Below are 15,344 nucleotides of genomic sequence, written 5' to 3' on the forward strand. Positions count from 1 at the left end.
CAACGTAAGGCGCTGTTTTTTTCCGACTCCTCGCATGTAACATCGCGCGTCGAAGTATACGTTTCTTCCCAGCCATCGTCGTTTTTCTTCTTTTGGAGAACTATGTCGATGTTGTACACTCAGATGTGTGCCAAATCAGTTCCTGCGTGCCCGGCTAGTTTAATCGGTAGAGCATGAGACTCTTAATCTCAGGGTCGTGGGTTCAAGCCCCACGTTGGGTGCTTTATTTTTTCCGAGTCCTCCCATGTTACATCGCGCGTCGATGTCTACATCTGTTTCTTCCCAGCCATCCTCATTTTTTTCGTGAATTATGCCGATCTTGTGCACACGAGATGTTGTGTGCCAAGTCAGATCTTGCGTGCACGGCTAGCTCAGTGGGTGGAGCATGCGACTCTTAATCTCAGGGTTGTGGGATCGAGCACCACGTTGGGCGCTGTTTCTTTCCCGAATCCTTCCATGTTACATCGTGCGTCGAAGTTCACATCTGTTTCTTCCCAGCCATCCTCGTTTTTTTTTTCTTTTGGTGAACTATGCTGATCTTGTACTCACGAGACGTTGTGTGCCAAGTCAGTTCCTTCGTCCCCGGCTAGCTCAGTCGGTAGAGCATGCGACTCTGATTCTCATGATCGTGGGTTTGAGTCCTACGTTAGGCGCTGTTTTTTTCGAGTGTTCCCAAGATACATCACGCAGCGAAGCCCACATATGTTTCTTTCCAGCCACCCTCGTTCCTTCTTTGGGTAAACCATGCTGATCTTGTACACACAAGAAGTGCGCTAAGTCAATTTCTGCATGCCCATCTAGCTCCGTCAGTAGAGCTTGAGACCCTTATTCTCAGGGTCGTGGGTTCGAGCACCACGTTGGGCGCTGTTTTTTTCCCCGAGTCCTCGCATATTATATCGCGCGTCTAAGTATACGTCATTTTCTTCCCAGCCATACTCGTTTTTTTTTCTTTTGGTGAACTATGCTGATCTTGTACCCACGAGATGTTGTGTTCCGAGTCTCTGCCTGCGTGCCCGGCAAGCTCAGTCGATAGAGCATGAGACTCTTAATGTTAGGGTCGTGGGTTCGAGCCACACATTGGGCGCACTTTTTTTCCCGAGTGCTCGCATGTTACACCGCGCGTCGAAGTATACGTTTCTTCCCAGCCATCCTTGTTTTTATTCTTTTGGAGAACTATGTTGATGTTGTACACACGAGATGTTTGCCAAGTCAGTTCCTGCGTGCCCGGCAAGCTCAGTCGGTAGAGCATGAGACCCTTATTCTCAGGGTCGTGGGGTCAAGTCCCACGTCGGGCGCTGTTTTTTTCCGAGTGCTCTAGTGTCACATTGCGCGTCGATTTCTACTTCTGTTTCTTCCCGGCCGTCCTCGTTTTTTTTTCTTTCGAACAATTATGCGGATCTTGTACACAAGAGATGTTGCGTGCCAAGCCAGTTCCTGTGTGCCCGGCTAGCTCAGTCGGTAGAGCATGAGACGCTTATTCTCAGGGTCGTGGGTTCGAGCCCCACGCTGGGCGCTGTTTATTCCAAAGTCCTCCCATGTTACATCGCGCGTCGAAGTATACATCTGTTTCTTCGCAGCCATCCTCGTTTTTTTTCTTTTGGAGAAGTATGCTGATCTTGTACACACGAGATGTGTGCCAAGTGAGTTCCTGAGTGCTGGGCTAGATCAGTCGGTAGAGCAAGAGACTCTTATTTTAGGGTCGTGGGTTCGAGCCCCAAGTTGTGCGCTGTTTTTTCCCGAGTCCTCGTGTATTACATCGCGCGTCAAATATACATGCGTTTATTCCTAGCCATCCTCGTTCTTTTCCTTTTGGTGAATTATGCTGATCTTGTACACACGAGATGTTGTGTGCCAAGTCAGTGCCTGCGTTCGCGGCCAGCTCTGTCGGTAGAGCATGAGACCCTTAATCTCAGGGTCGTGAGTTATAGCCCCACGTGGGGCGCTGTTTTTTTCCCGAGTTCTCCCTTCTTACATCGCGCATCAAAGTATACATCTGTTTCTTCCCAGCCATGCTAGTTTTTTTTCTTTTGTGAACTATGCTGATGTTGTACACACGAGATGTTGTGTGCCATGTCAGTGCCGGCGCGCCCGGCTGGCTCAGTCTGTAGAGCATGAGACTCTTAATGTAAGGGTCGTGGATTTGAGCCCCACGTTGGGCGCTGTTTTTTCCCGAGTCCTCGCTTGTTACATCGCGCGTCGAAGTATACATCTGTTTCTTCCCAGACATCCTCGTTCTTTTTGTTTTGGAGAACTATGCTGATCTTATACCCACAAGATGTTGTTTGCCAAGTCAGTGCCTGCGTGCCCGGCTGGCTCAGTAGGTAGAGTATGAGACTCTTAACGTTACGGTTGTGGGTCCGTGCCGCACGTTGAGCGCTTTTTTTCCCGAGTCTTCACATGTTACAATGCGCGTCGAAGTATACGTTTCTTCCCAGCCATCTTCGTTTTTCTTCTTTTGGAGAACTATGTTGATGTTGAGCACACGAGATGTTGTGTGCCAAGTCAGTTCCTGCGTGCCCGGCTATCTCAGTCGGTAGAGCATAAACTCTTAATCTCAGGGTCGTGGGTTCGAGCCCCACGTCGGGCGCTGTTTTTTTCTCGAGTCCTCCCATGTTACATCGCGCGTCGAAGTATACATCTGTTTCTTTCCAGACTTCCTCGTTGTTTTTTTCTTTTGGAGGACTATGCTGATGTTGTACACACGAGATGTTGTGTGCGAAGTCAGTTCCTGCGTGCCAAGCTAGCTCAGTCGGTAGAGCATGACATCCTTAATCTCAGGCTCGTGGGATCGAGCCCCACGGGGGTCGCTGTTTTTTTCCCGAGTCCTCGCATATTACATCGCGCGTCGAAGCATACATCTGTTTCTTCCCGGCCAATCTCGTTTTTTTTCTTTTGGTGAAGTATGCTGCTCTTGTACCCACGAGAAGTTGTGTGCCAAGTCAGTGCCATCGTTGCCGGCTGGCTCAGTCGGTAGAGCATGAGACTCCTAATATTAGGGTCGTGGGTTCTAGCCCCACGTTGGGCGCTGTTTTTTCCCGACTCCTCACATGTAACATCGCGCGTCGAAGTATACGTTTCTTCCCAGCCATCCTCGTTTTTCTTCTTTTGGAGAACTATGTTGATGTTGTACACTCAGATGTGTGCCAAATCAGTTCCTGCGTGCCCGGTTAGTTTAGTCGGTAGAGCATGAGACTCTTAATCTCAGGGTCGTGGGTTCAAGCCCCACGTTGGGTGCTTAATTTTTTCCGAGTCCTCCCATGTTACATCGCGCGTCGATGTCTACATCTGTTTCTTTCCAGCCATCCTCGTTTTTTTCGTGAATTATGCCGATCTTGTGCACACGAGATGTTGTGTGCCATGTCAGATCTTGCGTGCACGGCTGGCTCAGTCGGTAGAGCATGAGACTCTTAAGGTTAGGATCGTGGGTTCGAGCCCAACATAAGGCGCTGTTTTTTTCCGACTCCTCGCATGTAACATCGCGCGTCGAAGTATAAGTTTCTTCCCAGCCATCCTCGATTTTCTTCTTTTGAAGAACTATGTTGATGTTGTACACACGAGATGTTGTGTGCCAAGTCATTTGCTGCGTGCCCAGCTAGCTCAGTCGGTAGAGCATGAGTCTTTTATCTCAGGGTCGTGGGTTCGAGCCCCACGTTGGGCGCTGTTTGTTTCCCGAGTGCTCCCATGTTACATCGCGCGTCGATGTCTACATCTGTTCCTTCCCAGCAAACCTAGTTTTTTTCTTTTAGTGAACTATGCTGATCTTGTACACACCAGATGTGGAGCGCCAAGTGAGCTTCTACGTGATCGGTTAGCTCAGTCGGTAGAGCATGCGACACTTAATCTCAGGTTTTTGGGATCGAGCCCCACGTTGGGCGCTGTTTCTTTCCCGAGTCCTCCCATGTTACATCGCGCGTCGAAGTGTACATCTGTTTCTTCTCACCCCTCCTCGTTTTTTTTTCTTTTAGTGAACTATGCTGATCTTGTACACACGAGATGTTGTGTGCCAAGTCAGATCATGCGTGCCCGGCTAGCTCAGTCGGTGGAACATCAGACCCTTAATGTTAGGGTCGTGGGTTCGAGCCACACGTTGGGCACTGTTTTTTTCCCGAGTCCTCGCATGTTACATCGCGCGTCGAAGTATACGTTTCTTCCCAGCCATCCTCGTTTTTTTTCTTTTGGAGAACTATGCCGATCTTGTACACACGAGATGTTGTGTGCCACGTGAGTTCCTGAGTGCTGGGCTAGATCAGTCGGTAGAGCAAGAGACTCTTATTTTAGGGTCGTGGGTTCTAGCCCCAAGTTGTGCGCTGTTTTTTCCCGAGTCCTCGCGTATTACATCGCGCGTCAAATATACATCTGTTTATTCCTAGCCATCCTCGTTCTTTTCCTTTTGGTGAATTATGCTGATCTCGTACACACGAGATGTTGTATGCCAAGTCAGTGCCTGCGTTTGCGGCCAGCTCTGTCGGTAGAGCATGAGACCCTTAATCTCAGGGTCGTGGGTTCGAGCTCCACGTGGGGCGCTGTTTTTATCCCGAGTCCTCGCATGTTACATCGCGCGTTGAAGTATACATCTGTTTCTTCGTAGCCATCTTCGTTTTTTTTCTTTTCGTGAACTCTGCTGATCTTCCACACGAGATGTTGTGTGCCGAGTCAGATCTTGCGTGCCCGGCTAGCTCAGTCGCTATAGCATGCGACTATTAATCTCAGGGTCGTGGGATCGAGCCCCACGTTGGGCGCTGTTTTTTTCCCGAGTCCTCCCATCTTACATCGCTCGTCGAAGTATACATCTGTTGGTTCCCAGCCATGATCGTTTTTTTTCTTTTGTGAACTATGCTGATGTTGTACACACGAGATGTTGTTTGCCATGTCAGTGCCTGCGCGCCCGGCTGGCTCAGTCTGTAGAGCATGAGACTATTAATGTTAGGGTCGTGGATTCGAGCCCCACGTTGGGCGCTGTTTTTTCCCGAGTCCTCGCTTGTTACATCGCGCGTCGAAGTATACATCTGTTTCTTCCCAGACATCCTCGTTTTTTTCTTTTGGAGAACTATGCTGATCTTATACCCACGAGATGTTGTGTGACAAGTCAGATCATGCGTGCCCGGCTAGCTCAGTCGGTAGAGCGTGTGACTCTTAATCTCAAGTTCGTTGGGTCGAGTCCGACCTCAAGCGCTGTTTTCTCCCTAGTCCTCTAATGTCACATCGCGCGTCGAAGTCTACTTCTGTTTTTTCTCAGCCAGCGTCGTTTTTTTTCTTTTCGTAAACTATGCTGATCTTCTAAACACGAGATGTTGTGTGCCAAGTCAGTTCCTGCGTGCCCGGCTAGCTCAGCCGGTAGAGAATGAGACTCCTAATCTCAGGGTTGTGGGTTGTTGGGTGCTGTTTTTTGCCGAGTCCTGCCACGTTACATTGTGCGTCGAAGTTCACATCTGTTTCTTGCCAGCCATCCTCGTTTTTTTTTTCTTTTGGTGGACTATGCTGATCTCGTACTCACGAGACGTTGTGAGCCAAGTCAGTTCCTGCGTTCCCGGCTAGCTCAGTCGGTAGAGCATGCGACTCTTAATCTCATGATCGTGGGTTCGAGTCCTGCGTTAGGCGCTGTTTTTTTCGAGTGTTCCCGAGATACATCACGCGGCGAAGCCCACATCAGTTTCTTTCCAGCCACCCTCGTTCCTTCATTGGGTAAACCATGCTGATGTTGTACACACGAGAAGTGCGCTTAGTCAATTCCTGCATGCCCATCTAGCTCCGTCGGTAGAGCTTGAGACCCTTATTCTCTGGGTCGTGGGTTCGAGCCCCACGTTTGGCGCTGTTTTTTTTTCCCGAGTCCTCGCATATTACATCGCGCGTCTAATTATACGTCATTTTCTTCCCAGCCATCCTCGTTCTTTTTCTTTTGGGGAACTTTGCTGATCTTGTAGACTCGAGAAGTTGTGTGCCAAGTCAGTTCCTGCGTGCCCGGCTAGCTCAGTCGGTAGGGCATGAGACCCTTTATCTCAGGCTCGTGGGATCGAGCCCCACGTTAGGCGCTGTTTTTTTCCCCGAGTTCTCACATGTTACATCGCACGTCAAAGTCTACATCTGTTTCTTCTCAGCCATCGTCGTTTTTTTTTTCTTTTATTAAACTATGCTGATCTTGTACACACGAGATGTTGTGTGCCAAGTCAGTTCCTGCGTGCCCGGCAAGCTCAACCGGTAGAGAATGAGACTCTTAATCTCAGGGTCGTGGGTTGTTCGGCGCTATTTTTTCGCGAGTTCTGCCACGCTACATCGCACATCGAAGTGTACATCTGTATCTTCCCAGCCATCCTCGTTTTTTTTCTTTTAGTGAACTATGCTGATCTTGTACACACGAGATGTTGTGTGCCAAGTCAGTTCCTGCGTGCCCGGCTAGATCAGTCAGTAGAGCATGCGACTCTTAATCTCAGGGTCGTGGGATCGAGCCCCACATTGGGCGATGTTTTTTTTCCGAGTCCTTCCATCTTACATCGCGCGTCGAAGTAATCATCTGTTTCTTCTCAGCCATGCTCTTTTTTTTTCTTTTGTGAACTATGCTGATGTTGTACACACGAGTTGTTGTACGCAAAGTCAGCGCCTGCGTGCCCGGCTGGCTCAGTCGGCAGAGTATGAGACTCTTAATGTTAGGGTCGTGGGTTCGAGCCCCACGTTGGGCGCTGTTTTTTCCGAGTCTTCGCATGTTACAATGGGCGTCGAAGTATACGTTTCTTCCCAGCCATCTTCGTTTTTCTTCTTTTTGAGAACTATGTTGATGTTGTACACACGAGATGTGTGCCAAGTCAGTTCCTTCGTGCCCGGCTGGCTCAGTCGGTAGAGCATGAGACTCTTAATATCAGGGTCGTGGGTTCGAGCCCCACGTCGGGCGCTGTTTTTTTCCCGAGTCCTCCCATTTTACATCGCGCGTCGATGTCTACATCTGTTATTCCCAGCCATCCTAGTTTTTCTTCTTTCAGTGAACTATGCTGACCTTGTACACACGAGATGTGGTGCGCCAAGTGAGTTTCTACGTGCCCGTTTTGCTCTGTCTGTAGAGTATGAGACTCTAAATTTTAGGGTCGTGGGTTCGAGCCCTACGTTGGGCGCGATTTTTTTCCCGAGTTCTCGCATATTACATCGCGCGTCGAAGTATACATCTGCTTCTTCCTAGCCATCCTCGTTTTTTTTTCTTTTGGTGAACTATGCTGATCTTGTACACACGAGACGTTGTGTGCGAAGTCAGTGCTTGCGTGCCCGGCTGGCTCAGTCGGTACAGCATGAGACTCATAAAGTTAGGGTCGTGGGCTCGAGCCCAACGTTGGGCGCTGTTTTTTCCCGACTCCTCGCATGTAACATCGCGCGTCGAAGTATAAGTTTCTTCCCAGCCATCGTCGTTTTTTTTTTCTTTTAGTAAAATATGCTGATCTTGTACACACGAAATGTTGGGTGCCAAGTCAGTTCCTGCGTGCCCGGCTAGCTCAGCCGGTAGAGAATGAGACTCCTAATATCAGGGTTGTGGGTTGTTGGGTGCTGTTTTTTCCCGAGTCCTGCCACGTTACATATCGCGTCGAAGTCTACATCTGTTTCTTCCCAGCCATCCTCGTTTTTTTTTCTCCTGGCATGTTACATCCTGGCATGTTACATCGCGCGACGAAGTATACGTTTCTTCCCAGCCATCCTCGTTTTTATTCTTTTGGAGAACTGTGTTGATGTTGTACACACGAGATGTTGTGTGCCAAGTCAGATCCTGCGTGCCCGGCTAGCTCAGTCGGTAGAGCGTGCGACTCTTAATGTTAGGGTTGTGTGTTCGAGCCCCACGTTGGGCGCTGTTTTTTTCCCGAGTCCTCGCATGTTACATCACGCGTGGAAGTATACATCTGTTTCTTATCGACCGTCCTCGGTTTTTTTCTTTTGGACAATTATGCGGATCTTGTACACACGAGATGTTGTGTGCCAAGTCAGTTCCTGTGTGCCCGGCTAGCTCAGTCGGTAGAGCATGAGACGCTTATTCTCAGGGTCGTGGGTTCGAGCCCCACGCTGGGCGCTGTTTATTCGCGAGTTCTCCCATGTTACATCGCGCGTCGAAGTATACATCTGTTTCTTCGCAGCCGTCGTTGTTTTTTTTTCTTTTGGAGAACTATGCTGATTTTGTACACACGAGATGTTGTGTGCCAAGTGAGTTCCTGAGTGCTGGGCTAGATCAGTCGGTAGAGCAAGAGACTCTTATTTTAGGGTCGTGGGTTTGAGCCCCAAGTTGTGCGCTGTTTTTTCCCGAGTCCTCGCGTATTACATCGCGCGTTGAAGTATACATCTGTTTCTTCGTAGCCATCCTCGTTTTTTTCTTTGCGTGAACTATGCTGATCTTCCACACACGAGATGTTGTGTGCCGAGTCAGATCTTGCGTGCCCGGCTAGCTCAGACGCTATAGCATGCGACTCTTAATCTCAGGGTCGTGGGATCGAGCCCCACGTTGGGCGCTGTTTTTTTCCCGAGTCCTCCCTTCTTACATCGCGCGTCGAAGTATACATCTGTTTCTTCCTAGCCATGCTCGTTTTTTTTTCTTTTGTGAACTATGCTGATGTTGTACACACGAGACGTTGGGTGCCATGTCAGTGCCTGCGCGCCCGGCTGGCTCAGTCGGTAGAGTATGAGACTCTTAACGTTACGGTCGTGGGTCCGAGCCCCACGTTGGGCGCTTTTTTTTCCCGAGTCTTCACATGTTACAATGCGCGTCGAAGTATACGTTTCTTCCCAGCCATCTTCGTTTTTCTTCTTTTGGAGAACTATGTTGATGTTGTACACACGAGATGTTGTGTGCCAAGTCAGTTCCTGCGTGCCCGGCTAGCTCAGTCGGTAGAGCATAAACTCTTAATCTCAGGTTCGTGGGTTCGAACCCCACGGGGGGCGCTGTTTTTATCCCGAGTCCTCGCATATTACATCGCGCGTCGAAGCATACATCTGTTTTTTCCCGGCCAATCTCGTTTTTTTGCTTTTGGTGAAGTATGCTGCTCTTGTACCCACGAGAAGTTGTGTGCCAAGTCAGTGTTATCGTGTCCGGCTGGCTCAGTCCGTAGAGCATGAGACTCTTAATATTAGGGTCGTGGGTTCGAGCCCACGTTGGGCGCTGTTTTTTCCCGACTCCTCGCATGTAACATCGCGCGTCAAAGAATACGTTTCTTCCCAGCCATCCTCGTTTTTATTCTTTTGGAGAACTGTGTTGATGTTGTACACACGAGATGTTGTGTGCCAAGTCAGATCCTTCGTGCCCGGCTAGCTCAGTCGGTAGAGCGTGCGACTCTTAATGTTAGGGTTGTGTGTTCGAGCCCCACGTTGGGCGCTGTTTTTTTCCCCGAGTCCTCACATGTTACATCGCACGTCGAAGTCTACATCTGTTTCTTCTCAGCCATCGTCGTTTTTTTTCTTTTAGTAAACTATGCTGATCTTGTACACACGAAATGTTGTGTGCCAAATCAGTTTCTGCGTGCCCCGCTAGCTCAACCGGTAGAGAATGAGACTTTTAATCTCAGGGTCGTGGGTTGTTCGGCGCTGTTTTTTCGCGAGTTCTGCCACGCTACATCGCGCGTCGAAGTAATCATCTGTTTCTTCCCAGCCATGCTCGTTTTTTTCTTTTGTGAACTATGCTGATGTTGTACACACGAGATGTTGTACGCAAAGTCAGATCCCGCGTGCCCGGCTAGCTCAGTCGGCAGAGCATCAGACCTTTATTCTGAGGCTCGTGGGTTTGAGCCCCACGGGGGGCACTGTTTTTTTCCTGAGTCTTCGCATATTACATCGCGCGTCGAAGCGCACATCTGTTTCTTCCCGGCCATTCTCGTTTTTTTTTCTTTTGGTGAACTATGCTGATCTTGTACCCACGAGATGTTGTTTGCCAAGTTAGTGCCTGTGTGCCCGGCTGGTTCAGTCGGTAGAGTATGAGACTCTTAATGTTAGGGTCGTGGGTTCGAGCCCCACGTTGGGCGCTGTTTTTTTCGAGTGTTCCCAAGATACATCATGCGGCGAAGCCCACATATGTTTCTTTCCAGCCACCCTCGTTCCTTCTTTGGGTAAACCATGCTGATCTTGTACACACGAGAAGTGCGCTAAGTCAATTTCTGCATGCCCATCTAGCTCCGTTGGTAGTGCTTGAGACCCTAATTCTCAAGGTCGTGGGTTCGAGCCCCACGTTTGGCGCTTTTTTTCCCCTAGTCCTCGCATATTACATCGCGCGTCTAAGTATACGTCATTTTCTTCTCAGCCATCCTCGTTTTTTTTTTCTTTTGGGGAACTATGCTGATCTTGTAGACACGAGAAGTTGTGTGCCAAGTCAGTTCCTGCGTGCCCGGCTAGCTCAGTCGGTAGAGCATGACGCCCTTAATTTTAGGGTTGTGGATTGGAGCCCCACGTTGGGCGCTGTTTTTTTCCCGAGTCCTCGCATGTTACATCGCACGTCGAAGTCTACATCTGTATCTTCCCAGCCATCCTCGTTTTCTTTCTTTTAGTGAATTATGCTGATCATTTACACACGAGATGTTGTGTGCGAAGTCAGTTCCTGCGCGCCCGGCTAGCTCAGTCGGTAAACCATGAGACCCTTAATCTCAGGCTTGTGGGTTTGAGCCCCACGGTATGCGCTGTTTTTTTCCCGAGTCCTCGCATGTTACATCGCGCGTGCAAGTATACATCTGTTTCTTCGTAGCCATCCTCGTTTTTTTCTTTCGTGAACAATGCTGATCTTATACACACGAGATGTGGTGTGCCAAGTCAGATCCTGCGTGCCCGGCTACCTCAGTCGGTAGAGCATGAGACACTTAATGTTAGGGTCTTGTGTTCGAGCCCCACGTTGGGCGCTGTTTTTTTTCCCGAGTGCTCGCATGTTACATCGCGCGTCGAAGTATACATCTGTTTTTTCCCGGCCATCCTCGTTTTTTTTGGAGAATTATGCTGATCTTGTACACACGAGATGTTGTGTGCCGAGTCAGATCTTCCGTGCCCGGCTAGCTCAGTCGGTAGGGCATGAGACCCTTTATCTCAGGCTCGTGGGATCGAGCCCCACGTTAGGCGCTGTTTTTTTCCCCGAGTTCTCACATGTTACATCGCACGTCAAAGTCTACATCTGTTTCTTCTCAGCCATCGTCGTTTTTTTTCTTTTATTAAACTATGCTGATCTTGTACACACGAGATGTTGTGTGCCAAGTCAGTTCCTGCGTGCCCGGCTAGCTCAACCGGTAGAGAATGAGACTCTTAATCTCAGGGTCGTGGGTTGTTCGGCGCTATTTTTTCGCGAGTTCTGCCACGCTACATCGCACATCGAAGTGTACATCTGTATCTTCCCAGCCATCCTCGTTTTTTTTCTTTTAGTGAACTATGCTGATCTTGTACACACGAGATGTTGTGTGCCAAGTCAGTTCCTGCGTGCCCGGCTAGCTCAGTCAGTAGAGCATGCGACTCTTAATCTCAGGGTCGTGGGATCGAGCCCCACATTGGGCGATGTTTTTTTTCCGAGTCCTTCCATCTTACATCGCGCGTCGAAGTAATCATCTGTTTCTTCTCAGCCATGCTCTTTTTTTTCTTTTGTGAACTATGCTGATGTTGTACACACGAGTTGTTGTACGCAAAGTCAGCGCCTGCGTGCCCGGATGGCTCAGTCGGCAGAGTATGAGACTCCTGATGTTAGGGTCGTGGGTTCGAGCCCCACGTTGGGCGCTGTTTTTTCCGAGTCTTCGCCTGTTACAATGGGCGTCGAAGTATACGTTTCTTCCCAGCCATCTTCGTTTTTCTTCTTTTTGAGAACTATGTTGATGTTGTACACACGAGATGTGTGCCAAGTCAGTTCCTTCGTGCCCGGCTGGCACAGTCGGTAGAGCATGAGACTCTTAATATCAGGGTCGTGGGTTCGAGCCCCACGTCGGGCGCTGTTTTTTTCCCGAGTCCTCCCATTTTACATCGCGCGTCGATGTCTACATCTGTTATTCCCAGCCATCCTAGTTTTTCTTCTTTCAGTGAACTATGCTGACCTTGTACACACGAGATGTGGTGCGCCAAGTGAGTTTCTACGTGCCCGTTTTGCTCTGTCTGTAGAGTATGAGACTCTAAATTTTAGGGTCGTGGGTTCGAGCCCTACGTTGGGCGCTATTTTTTTCCCGAGTTCTCGCATATTACATCGCGCGTCGAAGTATACATCTGCTTCTTCCTAGCCATCCTCGTTTTTTTTTCTTTTGGTGAACTATGCTGATCTTGTACACACGAGACGTTGTGTGCGAAGTCAGTGCTTGCGTGCCCGGCTGGCTCAGTCGGTACAGCATGAGACTCATAAAGTTAGGGTCGTGGGCTCGAGCCCAACGTTGGGCGCTGTTTTTTCCCGACTCCTCGCATGTAACATCGCGCGTCGAAGTATAAGTTTCTTCCCAGCCATCGTCGTTTTTTTTTCTTTTAGTAAAATATGCTGATCTTGTACACACGAAATGTTGTGTGCCAAGTCAGTTCCTGCGTGCCCGGCTAGCTCAGCCGGTAGAGAATGAGACTCCTAATATCAGGGTTGTGGGTTGTTGGGTGCTGTTTTTTCCCGAGTCCTGCCACGTTACATATCGCGTCGAAGTCTACATCTGTTTCTTCCCAGCCATCCTCGTTTTTTTTTCTCCTGGCATGTTACATCCTGGCATGTTACATCGCGCGACGAAGTATACGTTTCTTCCCAGCCATCCTCGTTTTTATTCTTTTGGAGAACTGTGTTGATGTTGTACACACGAGATGTTGTGTGCCAAGTCAGATCCTGCGTGCCCGGCTAGCTCAGTCGGTAGAGCGTGCGACTCTTAATGTTAGGGTTGTGTGTTCGAGCCCCACGTTGGGCGCTGTTTTTTTCCCGAGTCCTCGCATGTTACATCACGCGTGGAAGTATACATCTGTTTCTTATCGACCGTCCTCGGTTTTTTTCTTTTGGACAATTATGCGGATCTTGTACACACGAGATGTTGTGTGCCAAGTCAGTTCCTGTGTGCCCGGCTAGCTCAGTCGGTAGAGCATGAGACGCTTATTCTCAGGGTCGTGGGTTCGAGCCCCACGCTGGGCGCTGTTTATTCGCGAGTTCTCCCATGTTACATCGCGCGTCGAAGTATACATCTGTTTCTTCGCAGCCGTCGTTGTTTTTTTTTCTTTTGGAGAACTATGCTGATTTTGTACACACGAGATGTTGTGTGCCAAGTGAGTTCCTGAGTGCTGGGCTAGATCAGTCGGTAGAGCAAGAGACTCTTATTTTAGGGTCGTGGGTTTGAGCCCCAAGTTGTGCGCTGTTTTTTCCCGAGTCCTCGCGTATTACATCGCGCGTTGAAGTATACATCTGTTTCTTCGTAGCCATCCTCGTTTTTTTCTTTTCGTGAACTATGCTGATCTTCCACACACGAGATGTTGTGTGCCGAGTCAGATCTTGCGTGCCCGGCTAGCTCAGACGCTATAGCATGCGACTCTTAATCTCAGGGTCGTGGGATCGAGCCCCACGTTGGGCGCTGTTTTTTTCCCGAGTCCTCCCTTCTTACATCGCGCGTCGAAGTATACATGTTTCTTCCTAGCCATGCTCGTTTTTTTTTCTTTTGTGAACTATGCTGATGTTGTACACACGAGACGTTGGGTGCCATGTCAGTGCCTGCGCGCCCGGCTGGCTCAGTCGGTAGAGTATGAGACTCTTAACGTTACGGTCGTGGGTCCGAGCCCCACGTTGGGCGCTTTTTTTTCCCGAGTCTTCACATGTTACAATGCGCGTCGAAGTATACGTTTCTTCCCAGCCATCTTCGTTTTTCTTCTTTTGGAGAACTATGTTGATGTTGTACACACGAGATGTTGTGTGCCAAGTCAGTTCCTGCGTGCCCGGCTAGCTCAGTCGGTAGAGCATAAACTCTTAATCTCAGGTTCGTGGGTTCGAACCCCACGGGGGGCGCTGTTTTTATCCCGAGTCCTCGCATATTACATCGCGCGTCGAAGCATACATCTGTTTTTTCCCGGCCAATCTCGTTTTTTTGCTTTTGGTGAAGTATGCTGCTCTTGTACCCACGAGAAGTTGTGTGCCAAGTCAGTGTTATCGTGTCCGGCTGGCTCAGTCGGTAGAGCATGAGACTCTTAATATTAGGGTCGTGGGTTCGAGCCCACGTTGGGCGCTGTTTTTTCCCGACTCCTCGCATGTAACATCGCGCGTCAAAGAATACGTTTCTTCCCAGCCATCCTCGTTTTTATTCTTTTGGAGAACTGTGTTGATGTTGTACACACGAGATGTTGTGTGCCAAGTCAGATCCTGCGTGCCCGGCTAGCTCAGTCGGTAGAGCGTGCGACTCTTAATGTTAGGGTTGTGTGTTCGAGCCCCACGTTGGGCGCTGTTTTTCCCCGAGTCCTCACATGTTACATCGCACGTCGAAGTCTACATCTGTTTCTTCTCAGCCATCGTCGTTTTTTTCTTTTAGTAAACTATGCTGATCTTGTACACACGAAATGTTGTGTGCCAAATCAGTTTCTGCGTGCCCCGCTAGCTCAACCGGTAGAGAATGAGACTTTTAATCTCAGGGTCGTGGGTTGTTCGGCGCTGTTTTTTCGCGAGTTCTGCCACGCTACATCGCGCGTCGAAGTAATCATCTGTTTCTTCCCAGCCATGCTCGTTTTTTTCTTTTGTGAACTATGCTGATGTTGTACACACGAGATGTTGTACGCAAAGTCAGATCCCGCGTTCCCGGCTAGCTCAGTCGGCAGAGCATCAGACCTTTATTCTGAGGCTCGTGGGTTTGAGCCCCACGGGGGGCACTGTTTTTTTCCTGAGTCTTCGCATATTACATCGCGCGTCGAAGCGCACATCTGTTTCTTCCCGGCCATTCTCGTTTTTTTTTCTTTTGGTGAACTATGCTGATCTTGTACCCACGAGATGTTGTTTGCCAAGTTAGTGCCTGCGTGCCCGGCTGGTTCAGTCGGTAGAGTATGAGACTCTTAATGTTAGGGTCGTGGGTTCGAGCCCCATGTTGGGCGCTGTTTTTTTCGAGGGTTCCCAAGATACATCATGCGGCGAAGCCCACATATGTTTCTTTCCAGGCACCCTCGTTCCTTCTTTGGGTAAACCATGCTGATCTTGTACACACGAGAAGTGCGCTAAGTCAATTTCTGCATGCCCATCTAGCTCCGTTGGTAGTGCTTGAGACCCTAATTCTCAAGGTCGTGGGTTCGAGCCCCACGTTTGGCGCTTTTTTTTCCCCTAGTCCTCGCATATTACATCGCGCGTCTAAGTATACGTCATTTTCTTCTCAGCCATCCTCGTTTTTTTTTTCTTTTGGGGAACTATGCTGATCTTGTAGACACGAGAAGTTGTGTGCCAAGTCAGTTCCTGC

General features: G+C 49.3%; 18 non-coding genes across 18 annotated transcripts; all 18 read left to right on the forward strand.

Annotated features, from left to right (window-relative positions):
• The first annotated feature begins 148 nt into the window (after positions 1–148).
• Positions 149–221, forward strand: TRNAK-CUU (transfer RNA lysine (anticodon CUU)). The gene has a single exon. It is a non-coding gene; the product is annotated as a tRNA-Lys (tRNA).
• Positions 222–1,222: 1,001 nt separating this feature from the next.
• TRNAK-CUU (transfer RNA lysine (anticodon CUU)) lies at positions 1,223–1,295 on the forward strand. Its single transcript has one exon. It is a non-coding gene; the product is annotated as a tRNA-Lys (tRNA).
• A 145-nt stretch (positions 1,296–1,440) lies between these two features.
• Positions 1,441–1,513, forward strand: TRNAK-CUU (transfer RNA lysine (anticodon CUU)). The gene has a single exon. It is a non-coding gene; the product is annotated as a tRNA-Lys (tRNA).
• A 1,002-nt stretch (positions 1,514–2,515) lies between these two features.
• TRNAK-CUU (transfer RNA lysine (anticodon CUU)) lies at positions 2,516–2,587 on the forward strand. Its single transcript has one exon. It is a non-coding gene; the product is annotated as a tRNA-Lys (tRNA).
• Positions 2,588–3,161: 574 nt separating this feature from the next.
• Positions 3,162–3,234, forward strand: TRNAK-CUU (transfer RNA lysine (anticodon CUU)). Its single transcript has one exon. It is a non-coding gene; the product is annotated as a tRNA-Lys (tRNA).
• Positions 3,235–4,666: 1,432 nt separating this feature from the next.
• TRNAN-AUU (transfer RNA lysine (anticodon CUU)) lies at positions 4,667–4,739 on the forward strand. The gene has a single exon. It is a non-coding gene; the product is annotated as a tRNA-Asn (tRNA).
• A 144-nt stretch (positions 4,740–4,883) lies between these two features.
• Positions 4,884–4,956, forward strand: TRNAN-AUU (transfer RNA lysine (anticodon CUU)). Its single transcript has one exon. It is a non-coding gene; the product is annotated as a tRNA-Asn (tRNA).
• Positions 4,957–6,601: 1,645 nt separating this feature from the next.
• On the forward strand, positions 6,602–6,674 carry TRNAK-CUU (transfer RNA lysine (anticodon CUU)). Its single transcript has one exon. It is a non-coding gene; the product is annotated as a tRNA-Lys (tRNA).
• Positions 6,675–6,810: 136 nt separating this feature from the next.
• Positions 6,811–6,883, forward strand: TRNAK-CUU (transfer RNA lysine (anticodon CUU)). Its single transcript has one exon. It is a non-coding gene; the product is annotated as a tRNA-Lys (tRNA).
• Positions 6,884–7,965: 1,082 nt separating this feature from the next.
• TRNAK-CUU (transfer RNA lysine (anticodon CUU)) lies at positions 7,966–8,038 on the forward strand. The gene has a single exon. It is a non-coding gene; the product is annotated as a tRNA-Lys (tRNA).
• A 1,644-nt stretch (positions 8,039–9,682) lies between these two features.
• Positions 9,683–9,755, forward strand: TRNAK-UUU (transfer RNA lysine (anticodon CUU)). Its single transcript has one exon. It is a non-coding gene; the product is annotated as a tRNA-Lys (tRNA).
• Positions 9,756–9,901: 146 nt separating this feature from the next.
• TRNAK-CUU (transfer RNA lysine (anticodon CUU)) lies at positions 9,902–9,974 on the forward strand. Its single transcript has one exon. It is a non-coding gene; the product is annotated as a tRNA-Lys (tRNA).
• A 1,431-nt stretch (positions 9,975–11,405) lies between these two features.
• TRNAK-CUU (transfer RNA lysine (anticodon CUU)) lies at positions 11,406–11,478 on the forward strand. The gene has a single exon. It is a non-coding gene; the product is annotated as a tRNA-Lys (tRNA).
• A 143-nt stretch (positions 11,479–11,621) lies between these two features.
• On the forward strand, positions 11,622–11,694 carry TRNAR-CCU (transfer RNA arginine (anticodon CCU)). The gene has a single exon. It is a non-coding gene; the product is annotated as a tRNA-Arg (tRNA).
• A 136-nt stretch (positions 11,695–11,830) lies between these two features.
• On the forward strand, positions 11,831–11,903 carry TRNAK-CUU (transfer RNA lysine (anticodon CUU)). Its single transcript has one exon. It is a non-coding gene; the product is annotated as a tRNA-Lys (tRNA).
• Positions 11,904–12,984: 1,081 nt separating this feature from the next.
• Positions 12,985–13,057, forward strand: TRNAK-CUU (transfer RNA lysine (anticodon CUU)). Its single transcript has one exon. It is a non-coding gene; the product is annotated as a tRNA-Lys (tRNA).
• Positions 13,058–14,063: 1,006 nt separating this feature from the next.
• Positions 14,064–14,135, forward strand: TRNAK-CUU (transfer RNA lysine (anticodon CUU)). The gene has a single exon. It is a non-coding gene; the product is annotated as a tRNA-Lys (tRNA).
• A 780-nt stretch (positions 14,136–14,915) lies between these two features.
• On the forward strand, positions 14,916–14,988 carry TRNAK-CUU (transfer RNA lysine (anticodon CUU)). Its single transcript has one exon. It is a non-coding gene; the product is annotated as a tRNA-Lys (tRNA).
• The last annotated feature ends 356 nt before the right edge of the window (positions 14,989–15,344 follow it).

This window comes from Rhipicephalus microplus, chromosome 3 (assembly GCF_043290135.1).
Source record: "Rhipicephalus microplus isolate Deutch F79 chromosome 3, USDA_Rmic, whole genome shotgun sequence".
Lineage (NCBI taxonomy): Eukaryota > Metazoa > Arthropoda > Arachnida > Ixodida > Ixodidae > Rhipicephalus > Rhipicephalus microplus.